The following is a 12,236-nucleotide window of genomic DNA, read 5'->3' on the forward strand; positions in this document are numbered from 1 at the left end:
AGTTTTCAGATTCCATGACATTAAAGATTTATCTGAAAACTATTATTACAAAGTATTTTCAATTTCCATGTACTTACATAAAGCCAGAGACAATGTCATTGAAATGTACGTTTCATATTGGTTTGTGTCATTTGTGACGTTGCTTTAGGATGTGCCATCACGTGAAAAGTTCATTACTGGCCATACTTTCAATTTTACTTGAGCTAAATAAGAAATCTGTATTAATCATATGATTTTAGTGCTGACAGATTTGCATCATGGAAGAAATATGCATTTGAGCCGTGCCATGAGAAAACCAACATAGTGGGTTTGCGACCAGCATGGATCCAGACCAGCCTGCGCATCCGCGCAGTCTGGTCAGGATCCATGCTGTTCGCTTTTAAAGCCTATTGCAATTAGAGAAAACTTTAGTGAACAGCATGGATCCTGACCTGACTGCGCGGATGCGCAGGCTGGTCTGGTTCCATGCTGGTTGCAAATCCACTATGTTTATTTTCTCATGGCACGGCTCATTTATCTTTCAATGAATAAGATTGTATACATAATCTCGTGCAATTGTTTGGCTAATCAGACAGGTTGCAGTACTCTTCTAAGAACATGTTAACTGTTATCCATGCAAAAAGAACATTTTTGTTAACCAGTGACTGCACTTTAAGGCACCTGTTATTACCTTTTGAAAGGTGTTTTAAGCTTGACTATTTGAAGAATGGCAAGAGCTAAGACACTCAATCAGAAGTCAGTATTGGTGTCATCCTCAGCATCACACCTTCATTTAAATTTTCCATATCCCGTTAACCGAATTAGATTGGATTTAGACTTCATGCAAGAGATTCATAGTTTCCAGACCTAATGGAGTTAGATAACTCTTTGTTTGATTAAGTGTAAATTATAGTCTTTTTTTTCAACTTAGAAAACATTTGTTAAAGTTTTGCAAGTAGCTAAAAAAAAGGGTAAAGTTTCTTGTTTAACATGGGTAGTCGACGAAAGTCACCAGCTGGAATGGATGGAACAACTTATTTCTAGCCGAGCCCACAGCAGGTGTCATATTTACCTCCCTAAAATCCAGTCTAAGCCAATACTGCTGGAAACAGTACCAATTTAAGTAAATCACCCAGCACTAAAAACTGGCGTTGTAGTCCAACCTGCTAACCACTGGGTCGCTGACTCCCTTTGCTAACTATTAAGCTTTATCTTCTATTAGAAACAACTACACATACTGGACTGAAAGTTCACATACGGAATCGCACTTGTTAGACATACTTACATAAATAAGTTAGATAACTCTTGGTTGGAATAAATTCAAATTATGGCCCTTTTATATGTGTTTCTGTTGTTATCATAGTTACAATACTTTTGGAATAGTCAAGTAGGCTGTCATTTGGTCGTCTCTCTTTTCTCAAATACTGTGAAATCATTAATATTTGTGGGTGCCTAATTTTCGTGGATTTTGTGGTTGAGGCAATCCACAAAATCTAATCCCAACGAACAAGTAAAATTCCCATTCATTTTATGTTCAAAAGTTGAAATCCACGAATTCACATCCCCACGAAATTGCAGTTTTGACCAAAACCACGAAATTTCATGCCCACGAAATTAAATGATTTCACAGTAATAAGAGTTTAATGTGATGAAATACAAAAAATTGAAAATCAATGACATAGTTGAAAAATATTACATGCTTGTTACAAAGTTTATCAGTGAGGTATATGTGGCAAAGTAGTGTTAAAACTTTAACATTGCTAAAAATGCAAATAACGCCTGTTTCACAGCAGTTGAAGAGACAACACTTAATATATTTGCAGCCTTTTAGCAGTTGACTATTGTTGTTCATTTTGGTAAGAGGAACGAATTAACCATAGAATTTCAGCCAATCTAACGGTTATGCCACCTGATATGATTGAAATGCTGCATTGATATGTTCATTTCCCTGTAATATTCATCTCGCTGTGATATTCATTTTGTTGTAATGTTCATTTCGCTGCAATGTTCATTTCATTGTAATATTCATTTCGCTGCAATGTTCATTTTGCTGCAATATTCATCTCGCTGTAATGTTCATTTTGCTTTAATTGTCATCTGCTCCATTGAACTAAAGTAATTCTAGACATTTTTATTGTTGTTAAATAACTTAACCCATGTTACATTTCAAAAAATGTTTTTGCCTGCCATTTTGTTTTTTAGCTCACCTGTCACATAGTGACAAGGTGAGCTTTTGTGATCACGCAGCGTCCGTCGTCCGTCCGTGCGTCCGTGCGTAAACTTTTGCTTGTGACCACTCTAGAGGTCACATTTTTTGTGGGATCTTTATGAAAATTGGTCAGAACGTTCATCTTGATGATATCTAGGTCAAGTTCGAAACTGGGTCACGTGCCATCAAAAACTAGGTCAGTAGGTCTTAAAATAGAAAAACCTTGTGACCTATCTAGAGGCCATATATTTCACAAGATCTTCATGAAAATTGGTCAGAATGTTCACCTTGATGATATCTAGGTCAAGTTCGAAACTGGGTCACATGCCATCAAAAACTAGGTCAGTAGGTCTAAAAATAGAAAAACCTTGTGACCTCTCTAGAGGCCATATATTTCACAAGATCTTCATGAAAATTAGTCAGAACGTTCACCTTGATGATATCTAGGTCAAGTCCGAAACTGGGTCACGTGCCATCAAAAACTAGGTCAGTAGGTCAAATAATAGAAAAACCTTGTGACCTCTCTAAAGGCCATATTTTTCATGGAAACTGTATGAAAATTGGTCTGAATGTTCATTTTGATGATATCTAGTTCAAGTTTGAAACTGGGTCACGTGCGGTCAAAAACTAGGTCAGTAGGTCTAAAAATAGAAAAATCTTGTGACCTCTCTAGAGGCCATATATTTCATGAGATCTTCATGAAAATTGGTCAGAATTTTCACCTTGATGATACCTAGGTCATGTTCGAAAGTGGGTCACGTGCCTTGAAAAACTAGGTCAGTAGGTCAAATAGTAGAAAAACCTTGTGACCTCTCTAGAGGCCATATTTTTCATGGGATCTGTATGAAAGTTTGTCTGAATGTTCATCTTGATGATATCTAGGTCAAGTTTGAAAGTGGGTCACGTGCCATCAAAAACTAGGTCAGTAGGTCAAATAATAGAAAAACCTTGTGACCTCTCTAAAGGCCATATTTTTCATGGGATCTGTATGAAAGTTGGTCTGAATGTTCACCTTGATGATATCTAGGTCAAGTTCGAAACAGGGTCATGTGCGGTCAAAAACTAGGTCAGTAGGTCTAAAAATAGAAAAACCTTGTGACCTCTCTAGAGGCCATACTTGTGAATGGATCTCCATAAAAATTGGTCAGAATGTTCATCTTGATGATATCTAGGTCAAGTTTGAAACTGGGTCACGTGCCCTCAAAAAGTAGGTCAGTAGGTCAAATAATGAAAAAACGTTGTGACCTCTCTAGAGGCCATATTTTTCATGGGATCTGTATGAAAGTTGGTCTGAATGTTTATCTTGATGATATATAGGTCAAGTTTGAAACTGGGTCATCTGTGATCAAAAACTAGGTCAGTAGGTCTAGAAATAGAAAAACCTTGTGACCTCTCTAGAGGCCATACCCTTGAATGGATCTTCATGATAATTGGTCAGAATGTTCACCTTGATGATATCTAGGTCAAGTTTGAAACTGGGTCACGTGCCATAAAAAACTAGGTCAGTAGGTCAAATAATAGAAAAAACTTGTGACCTCTCTAGAGGCCATACTTTTCATGGGATCTGTATGAAAGTTGGTCTGAATGTTCACCTTGATGATATCTAGGTCAAGTTTGAAACTGGGTCATGTGCGGTCCAAAACTAGGTCAGTAAGTCTAAAATTATTAAAATCTTTTGACCTCTCTAGAGGCCATATTTTTCAATGGATCTTCATGAAAATTGATCTGAATGTTCACCTTGATGATATCTAGGTCAGTTTCGAAACTGGGTCACGTGCGGTCAAAAACTAGGTCAGTAGGTATAAAAATAGAAAAACCTTGTGACCTCTCTAGAGGCCATATTTTTCATGAGATCTTCATGAAAATTAGTGAGAATGTTCACCTTGATGATATCTAGTTAAAGTTCAAAACAGGGTCACGTACCTTCGAAAACTAGGTCAATAGGTCAAATAATAGAAAAACATTGTGACCTCTAGAGACCATATTTTTCAATGGATCTTCATGAAAATTGGTCAGAATTTTTATCTTGATAATATCGAGGTCAAGTTCAAAACTGGGTCACATGAGCTCAAAAACTAGGTCACTATGTCAAATAATAGAAAAAAACGACGTCATACTCAAAATTAGGTCATGTGGGAAGAGGTGAGCGATTCAGGACCATCATGGTCCTCTTGTTTTGGTTTTAAATTTAGGTTTTAAATATCTTTAGCTAATAGCTGTTCAAATTAAGACAGTTTATCAAATGATCAAATGAATTGAGTAGAGGGCTTTTCTCCTTCTATAACAGGGGCCGAAATTCGGTGGCTTCCCAATCCAAAAACATGCTTTAATTTCCCAATTTTTGGGGATAGTTCCCAAAAATTCCCACTTTCATACAAAATCTTGGTTGAATTTGCCCAGTTTCCAACAAAAACAACACTTGAATTTCCCAAAATAAACGGGCTAAGACTTCTTACCAAAACTGGGAAAAAAAGCCCTGGTATATCATTGTTGCCTAAAACAGGTTCACATGATCTTCTCACTGTTTGCTTATGGAGCCTTGTATATTTCGGCATTCCAAAATGCTGTTGAAATTAAGAGGAAAAATAATTTGAAAGTCAGAAAATGTATTTGTACTTTTTTGTGTTTCCTATTAAAAACAATACTACTGTTTTGAGAAGAGTGACAGACTTGTGTTGTCATGCAGATAGAATTGTTTTCCCCTCAATAAATTTCGTATTTTTAGCTCGACTATTCGAAGAATAGTCTAGCTATTCTACTCACCCTGGCGTCGGCGTCGGCGTCACACCTTGGTTAAGTTTTTGCATGCAAGTACATACAGCCATCAATTAAAGGCATATAGCTTTGAAACTTATTTTTTCTTTTTCTAAGTCAATTACCAACCTCTCTGGGTCAAGTCCCATAACTCTGACATGTATTTTGAGCAAATTATGCCCCCATTTGGACTTAGAAAATTTTGGTTAAAGTTTTACATGCAAGTTACAAGTTTTACATGCAAGTTACTATCTCCAAAACTAATGCAGATATTGTTTTGAAACTTCACATGTGTCTTCGGGGTTATAAAACTAGTTGATAGCAGCAAGTCCCATAACTCTGACTTTCATTTTGGCCAAATTATGCCCCCTTTTGGACTTAGAAAATTCTGGTTAAAGTTTTGCGTGCAAGTACATACAGCTATTTCTAAAAGGCATATAGATTTGAAACTTATTTTTTCTTTTTCTAGATCAATTACCAACCTCACTGGGTCAACTCCCATAACTCTGACATGTATTTTGAGCAAATTATGGCCCCTTTTAGACTTAGAAAATTTTGGTTAAAGTTTTACATGCAAGTTACTATCTCCAAAACTAATGCAGATATTGATTTGAAACTTCACATGTGTCTTTTGGGTTATAAATCTAGTTGATAGCAGCAAGTCCCATAACTCTGACCTTCATTTTGGCCAAATTATGTCCCCTTTTGGACTTAGAAAATTCTGGTTAAAGTTTTGCGTGCAAGTACATACAGCTATTTCTAAAAGGCATATAGATTTGAAACTTATTTTTTCTTTTTCTAGATCAATTACCAACCTCACTGGGTCAACTCCCATAACTCTGACATGTTTTTTGAGCAAATTATGCCCCCTTTTAGACTTAGAAAATTTTGGTTAAAGTTTTACATGCAAGTTATTATCTCCAAAACTAATGCAGATATTGATTTGAAACTTCACATGTGTCTTCGGGGTTATAAAACTAGTTGATAGCAGCAAGTCCCATAACTCTGACCTTCATTTTGGCCAAGTTATTTCCCCTTTTGGACTTAGCAAATTCTGGTTAAAGTTTTGTGTGCAAGTACATACAAATATTACTAAAAGGCATATAGATTTGAAACTTATTTTTTCTTTTTCTAGATCAATTACTTACCTCACTGGATCAAGTCCCTTAACTCTGGCATGTATTTTGGGCAAATTATGCCCCCTTTTGGACTTTGAAAATTCTGGTTAAAGTTTTACATGCAAGTTTCTATCTCCAAAACTAATGCAGATATTGAATTGAAACTTCACATGTGCCTTCGGGGTTATAAAACTAGTTGAATGCAGCAAGTCCCATAACTGATATGCATTTTGGTCAAATTATTCCCCCTTTTGAACTTAAAAATCTTTTGATATTTAACCTTTTTGGGTAATATTTTCCTGCTTCTGGGACAATATTTCGAATAGTCGAGCTTGGCTGTCTTACGGACAGCTCTTGTTTCATTAATCTTCATCAAACTTATGGAAACATATATTATATAGTATTTGGGTCAAGTTCACTAATCAGCTTTGATCAGTGTCCCAGGAGTAAATGTTCCTAAACTTAGTCAGTGGACTAAAAGTATGTTATTAATATAATTTTTAGCTCGACTATTCGAAGAATAGTCTAGCTATTCTACTCACCCTGGCGTCGGCGTCGGCGTCGGCGTCGGCGTCGGCGTCGGCGTCACACCTTGGTTAAGTTTTTGCATGCAAGTACATACAGCTATCATTTAAAGGCATATAGCTTTGAAACTTATTTATTCTTTTTCTAGGTCAATTACCAACCTCACTGGGTCAAGTTCCATAACTCTAACATGTATTTTGAGCAAATTATGCCCCCTTTTGGACTTAGAAAATTCTGGTTAAAGTTTTACATGCAAGTTACTATCTCCAAAACTAATGCAGATATTGAATTGAAACTTCACATGTGTCTTCGGGGTTATAAAACTAGTTGATAGCACCAAGTCCCATAACTCTGACCTTCATTTTGGCTGAATTATGCCCCCTTTTGGACTTAGAAAATTCTGGTTAAAGTTTTGCGTGCAAGTACATACAGCTATTACTAAAAGGCATATAGATTTGAAACTTATTTTTTCTTTTTCTAGATCAATTACCTACCTCACTGGGTCAAGTCCCATAACTCTGACATGTATTTTGGCCAAATTATGCCCCCTTTTGGACTTAGAAAATTCTGGTTAAAGTTTTGCGTGCAAGTACATACAGCTATTACTAAAAGGCATATAGATTTGAAACTTATTTTTTCTTTTTCTAGATCAATTACCTACCTCACTTGGTCAAGTCCCATAACTCTGACATGTATTTTGGGCAAATTATGCCCTCTTTTGGACTTAGAAAATCCTGGTTAAAGTTTTACATGCAAGTAACTATCTCCAAAACTACTACAGATATTAAATTGAAACTTCACATTCGTCTTCGGGGTTATAAAACTAGTTGATAGCACCAAGTCCCATAACTCTGACATGTATTTTGGGCAAATTATGCCCCCTTTTCGACTTAGAAAATCCTGGTTAAAGTTTTGCGTGCAAGTACATACAGCTATTACCAAAAGGCATATAGCTTTGAAACTTATTTATTCTTTTTCTAGGTCAATTACCAACCTCACTGGGTCAAGTTCCATAACTCTTAACATGTATTTTGAGCAAATTATGCGCCCTTTTGGACTTAGAAAATTCTGGTTAAAGTTTTACATGCAAGTTACTATCCCCAAAACTAATGCAGATATTGAATTGAAACTTAACATGTTTCTTCGGGGTTATAAAACTAGTTGATAGCATCAAGTCCCATAACTCTGATATGTATTTTGGACAAATTATGTCCCCTTTCGAACTTAAAACTCTTTTGATATTTAACATTTTGGGTAATAATTTCCTGCTTCTGTGACAATATTTCGAATAGTCGAGCTTGGCTGTCTTACGGACAGCTCTTGTTCTTTTAGAATCTGGCAAATTTTGCAAGTATGTATGTAGTACAATATAAATGTAAAAAAATATTTAAGATAATTTTTATACTGTGAAGGGTTGAGGGTTAATGTATGGTGTATCTATGGATTATATGGGACCTTTGTATCTGTTGTTAATTGTTTGCCTGTGGCTGAGTGGTTTAGGTCGCCATCTTTGATTCACTTGCCCCTGTCCTCTAAAGGTTCAAACCCTACTTGGGTCATCATGTGCAGAAGCCATCCAGCGTTTGTGTGAAAAATTGATGGTTCTTTCCTGATGCCAGCTAGTGGGTGGAATTATGTCTGAAAGGGTACCTAGGGCTTTCCTTTACCAACTGGAAAAGTTGCCTTATGACCTGAATTGTGTTTCCGTGTTTTAAGAACCAGCAAAACAAACCAATTAATCATTTCATCTTAAGACAAGTTACAATCACAGTATAATAATGGTGTCAAAATTATACCTGGAGAATTGTTGCAGCACTTCTAAATTACTTTTAGTTTCAAAATGAATTTGTTTGAAAATATATCAGTGTACTTTCTATACAGTAAAGAAGTGTGAAAACATGCACAAATCCCAGTGACAGGCAACAGTTACAGATCTTCATTTAGGTATTTAAATGATAACAGTCCTGGTTTTTACCTGTGAAATTTTAAGGAGAAATTAAAAAAAATTTTACACTACATTTAATATAAAATTTTCATACACAGATGCAAGAATGGACACCTGCTTTACAATGCGCAGTCCAATTTAAGCTGGGGACACCAAGCAAAAAAAAATTAAATGCTAATGACGTAGTTATAAGGCAAACGTCAGTATGGTAATTTTTAATCATGCTTCGAGACATTTATTTGTTTTAAGGAATTTTAAAATAAATTGTTTAAAAAGATTTAACAAAAGAACCCAAAATCTGAAAGAAAATAGGAAGTGATATGAATCCTTTGCATTGGTGCTCCTTGCACAGCCAATCAATTATTCCTTGCATGACTTTGATATCATTAAAATCTGTTGCTAGGCAACTAACAAAATTGTATGTAAATGTTGCTTAATAGTACTCAGTTTGGGAATAGCATTTATACAGGAATGATATATAAAGTTATATGTAATAAAAATATGCCTACTGTAAGCTTGAGCCAATATTGTCTGCTAAAATAATTGAAATAACAAGATAAAAATGTTTTGAAGTATATAAAATGCAATGCTGACATTTTAAAGAGTTAAAAGATGGAATTTGTGTTATTAGCAATGATTATTTTGAAGTACAACAATTATTTTATTGTATATAATAAAATGCTTTGTTTCTTCTTGCTTAATGTCAATTCATTTCTTTATTCTTACTTTATTCTTACATAGCTTTTTATAGATATTAAATGTAAATATTCCATGAATACTGTGAAATCATTTAACTTCCCTGGCAAATCATTTCATGGTTTCTCTCCTTTGGATTTGAATGATTGGATTTCAAATTTATTAGGTAAAACAAACAGTCAAACCTGTAATAAGCAGCCAGTCAAGGGAATACACAGTCTGACTGCTTAAGGCAGGTGGCTGCTTTAGACAAGTTGAAATTTGAACAAACTGTCAATTTTGGAAGATAGCTGACTGGCTACTAAAAGCTAGAATCTCACTGCCCCGGATGGGCTTGTGGATGAGTACCAGATTGCTCCGGATGTGTAAGAAAAAAACAGGGTTTTGCGAATAATGCAATGGTAACAGAACTTTAATTAATCTTATTAGAACCGTAATAAAACCCTAATAGCTCATATTTTTTTTACCACAGTGATTGTCTTCCAGGCTGTTACGATCTTTAAAGATCTGTTACGATTTTTAGCCCACCATCATCAGATGGTGGGCTATTCAAATCACTCTGCGTCCGTGGTCCGTCGTCCTTCCGTCCGTCCGTCCGTCCGTCATTCCGTCCGTCCTTCCGTTAACAATTTCTCGTTATCGCATCTCCTCAGAAACTACCAGGGGGATTTTGACCAAACTTTGTCAGAATGATGTATTGGTACCCTAGTTGTGTCCCCCTGAAAATCAGACTGGTTCAACAAATTTTTAGTAAGTTATGGCCCTTTGTTTATTTCTATAATTTACATAGATTTATATAGGGAAAAACTTTGAAAATCTTCTTGCCTCAAACCACAGAGCCTAGGGCTTTGATATTTTGTATGTGACATCATCTAGTGGTCTTCAACTAAGATTGTTCAAATTATCCCCCTAGGGTCAAATATGGCCCCGCCCTGGGGGTCACATGGTTTACATAGACTTATATAGGGAAAAACTTCAAAAATCTTCTTGTCCAAACCACAAAGCCTAGGGCTTTGATATTTGTAAAGTAGCATCGTCTAGTGGTTCTCTACCAAGTTTGTTAAAATTATCCCCCTAGGGTCAAATATGGCCCCGCCCTGGGGGTCACATGGTTCATATAGACTTATATAGGGAAAAGCTTATAAAAACTTCTTGTCAATAACCTACAACATTCAGATTTGGACCACATGTATGGTTTTGAGTGGCAAGATGAACCTTGACATGAGTTGACCTTGATTTTGACCTAGTGACCTACTTTCACATTTCTGTAGCTACAACCTTCAAATTTGGATCACATGCATAGTTTTGTGCACTGAAATAAACTTTGACCTTTACATCGACCTAGTGACCTACTTTCACATTTTTGAAGGTACAGGCTTCATATTTGGACCACATGCATAGTTACGTATTCCAAAATAAAATTTGACCTTGATTTTGACCTAGTGACCTACTTTCACATTTCTCAAGCTACAGCCTTCAAATTTGGACCACATGCATAGTTTTGTGTACCGAAACAAACTTTGACCTTTACATTGACCTAGTGACCTTCTTTCACATTTTTGAAGGTACAGGCTTCAAATTTGGACCACATGCATAGTTTTGTATTCCGAAATAAAATTTGACCTTGATTTTGACCTAGTGACCTACTTTCACATTTCTCAAGCTACAGCCTTCAAATTTGGACCACTTGCATAGTTTTGTGTACCGAAATGAACTTTGACCTTAAGATTGACCTAGTGACCTACTTTCAGATTTCTGTAGTTATAGGCTTCAAATTTAGACCACAGGAATAGGATTGTGTACCGAAACAAACTTTGATCTTGATATTGACCTAGTGACCTACGTTCACATTTTTGAAGGAACAGGCTTCAAATTTGGACCACATGCATAGATTTGTGTTGTGAAGTGAAATTTGACCTTGATTTTGACCTAGTGACCTACTTTCTCATTTCTCAAGCTACAGCCTTCAAATTTGGACCAATTGCATAGTTTTGTGTACCGAAATAAACTTTGACCTTAAGATTGACCTAGTGACCTACTTTCAAATTTTTCAAACTACAGTCTTCAAAATTGATGCACATGCATAGTTTTGTGTACAAAGAACTTTGTCCTTGAAATTGATCTAGTGACCTACTTTCACATTTCTCAAGTTACAGCTTTCGAATTTAGACCACATGCAGAGTGTTGTGTACGGAAATGAAATTTGACCTTGAGCTAGTCAGTAAGTCTTGAAATTTGGAACACACAAAAATGACACATTGGTGGGCGCCAAGATCACTCTGTGATCTCTTGTTTCAGAACTGTAACGGATTTATTACGGACTCCTTACGGAGATATTATCTGTTGTAAAATTTTGAGCATGTTCAAAACTTCGCACCCTTGCCCCCTGTTGAACGGATACACCGGATGACTTACAAATTAGTTAGGAGTTCTACGGATACTCATCCACAAGCCCATCCAGGGCAGTGTGATTCTAGCTTTAGGCAAAATGTGGTGGTTTAATATCCGGATTACCGCTAAAGCTAGTTCAGCTAGAGATAAGAATTTTACCAGTTTGTTGGAATTTGATATCATAAATGGATGCAAACACAAAGTTTATTACAATTAAACATTCTTGAATAATAATGATGTCACAGTATGCAACATGGTCCAGTGTTATAACTCTGAGTTTGGAGACTAGGCCCAAAGCTTCAGCATCTGATTGGTGGATTTTTGGTTCAGTTTTGAAATAGACCAGTGCCAAGGCTGCATTCTGACGCTACATTCCAAATTCAGTTTTTCAGCCTCAGACACAGAGCATATACCATTTTAGGAAAAACACAGAACTTCGGCCATAACAGTCAGGGGTTTAGGCTCAGTGTTGACAATTCTTTGTTTGCTGTTACAATGTGTGTGGATCTTCCATATCTAAGGGACTCAACTACTGAAATCTGAAAGGTCACCATATGACCACAGCTATTGGCTGAACTTAAAGGGGCATGCCACCAGATTTATGTCTGATTTTTTGACA

General features: G+C 36.1%; 1 protein-coding gene across 2 annotated transcripts in view; it reads left to right on the top strand.

Moving 5' to 3' along the window:
- The window catches only part of LOC123522929 (death-associated protein kinase 1-like), a 125,682-nt gene that overhangs the window by 39,588 nt on the left and 73,858 nt on the right, over window positions 1–12,236 (top strand). The window lies entirely within an intron of this gene.

This window comes from Mercenaria mercenaria, chromosome 8 (genome assembly GCF_021730395.1).
Source record: "Mercenaria mercenaria strain notata chromosome 8, MADL_Memer_1, whole genome shotgun sequence".
In the NCBI taxonomy this organism is placed as follows: domain Eukaryota; kingdom Metazoa; phylum Mollusca; class Bivalvia; order Venerida; family Veneridae; genus Mercenaria; species Mercenaria mercenaria.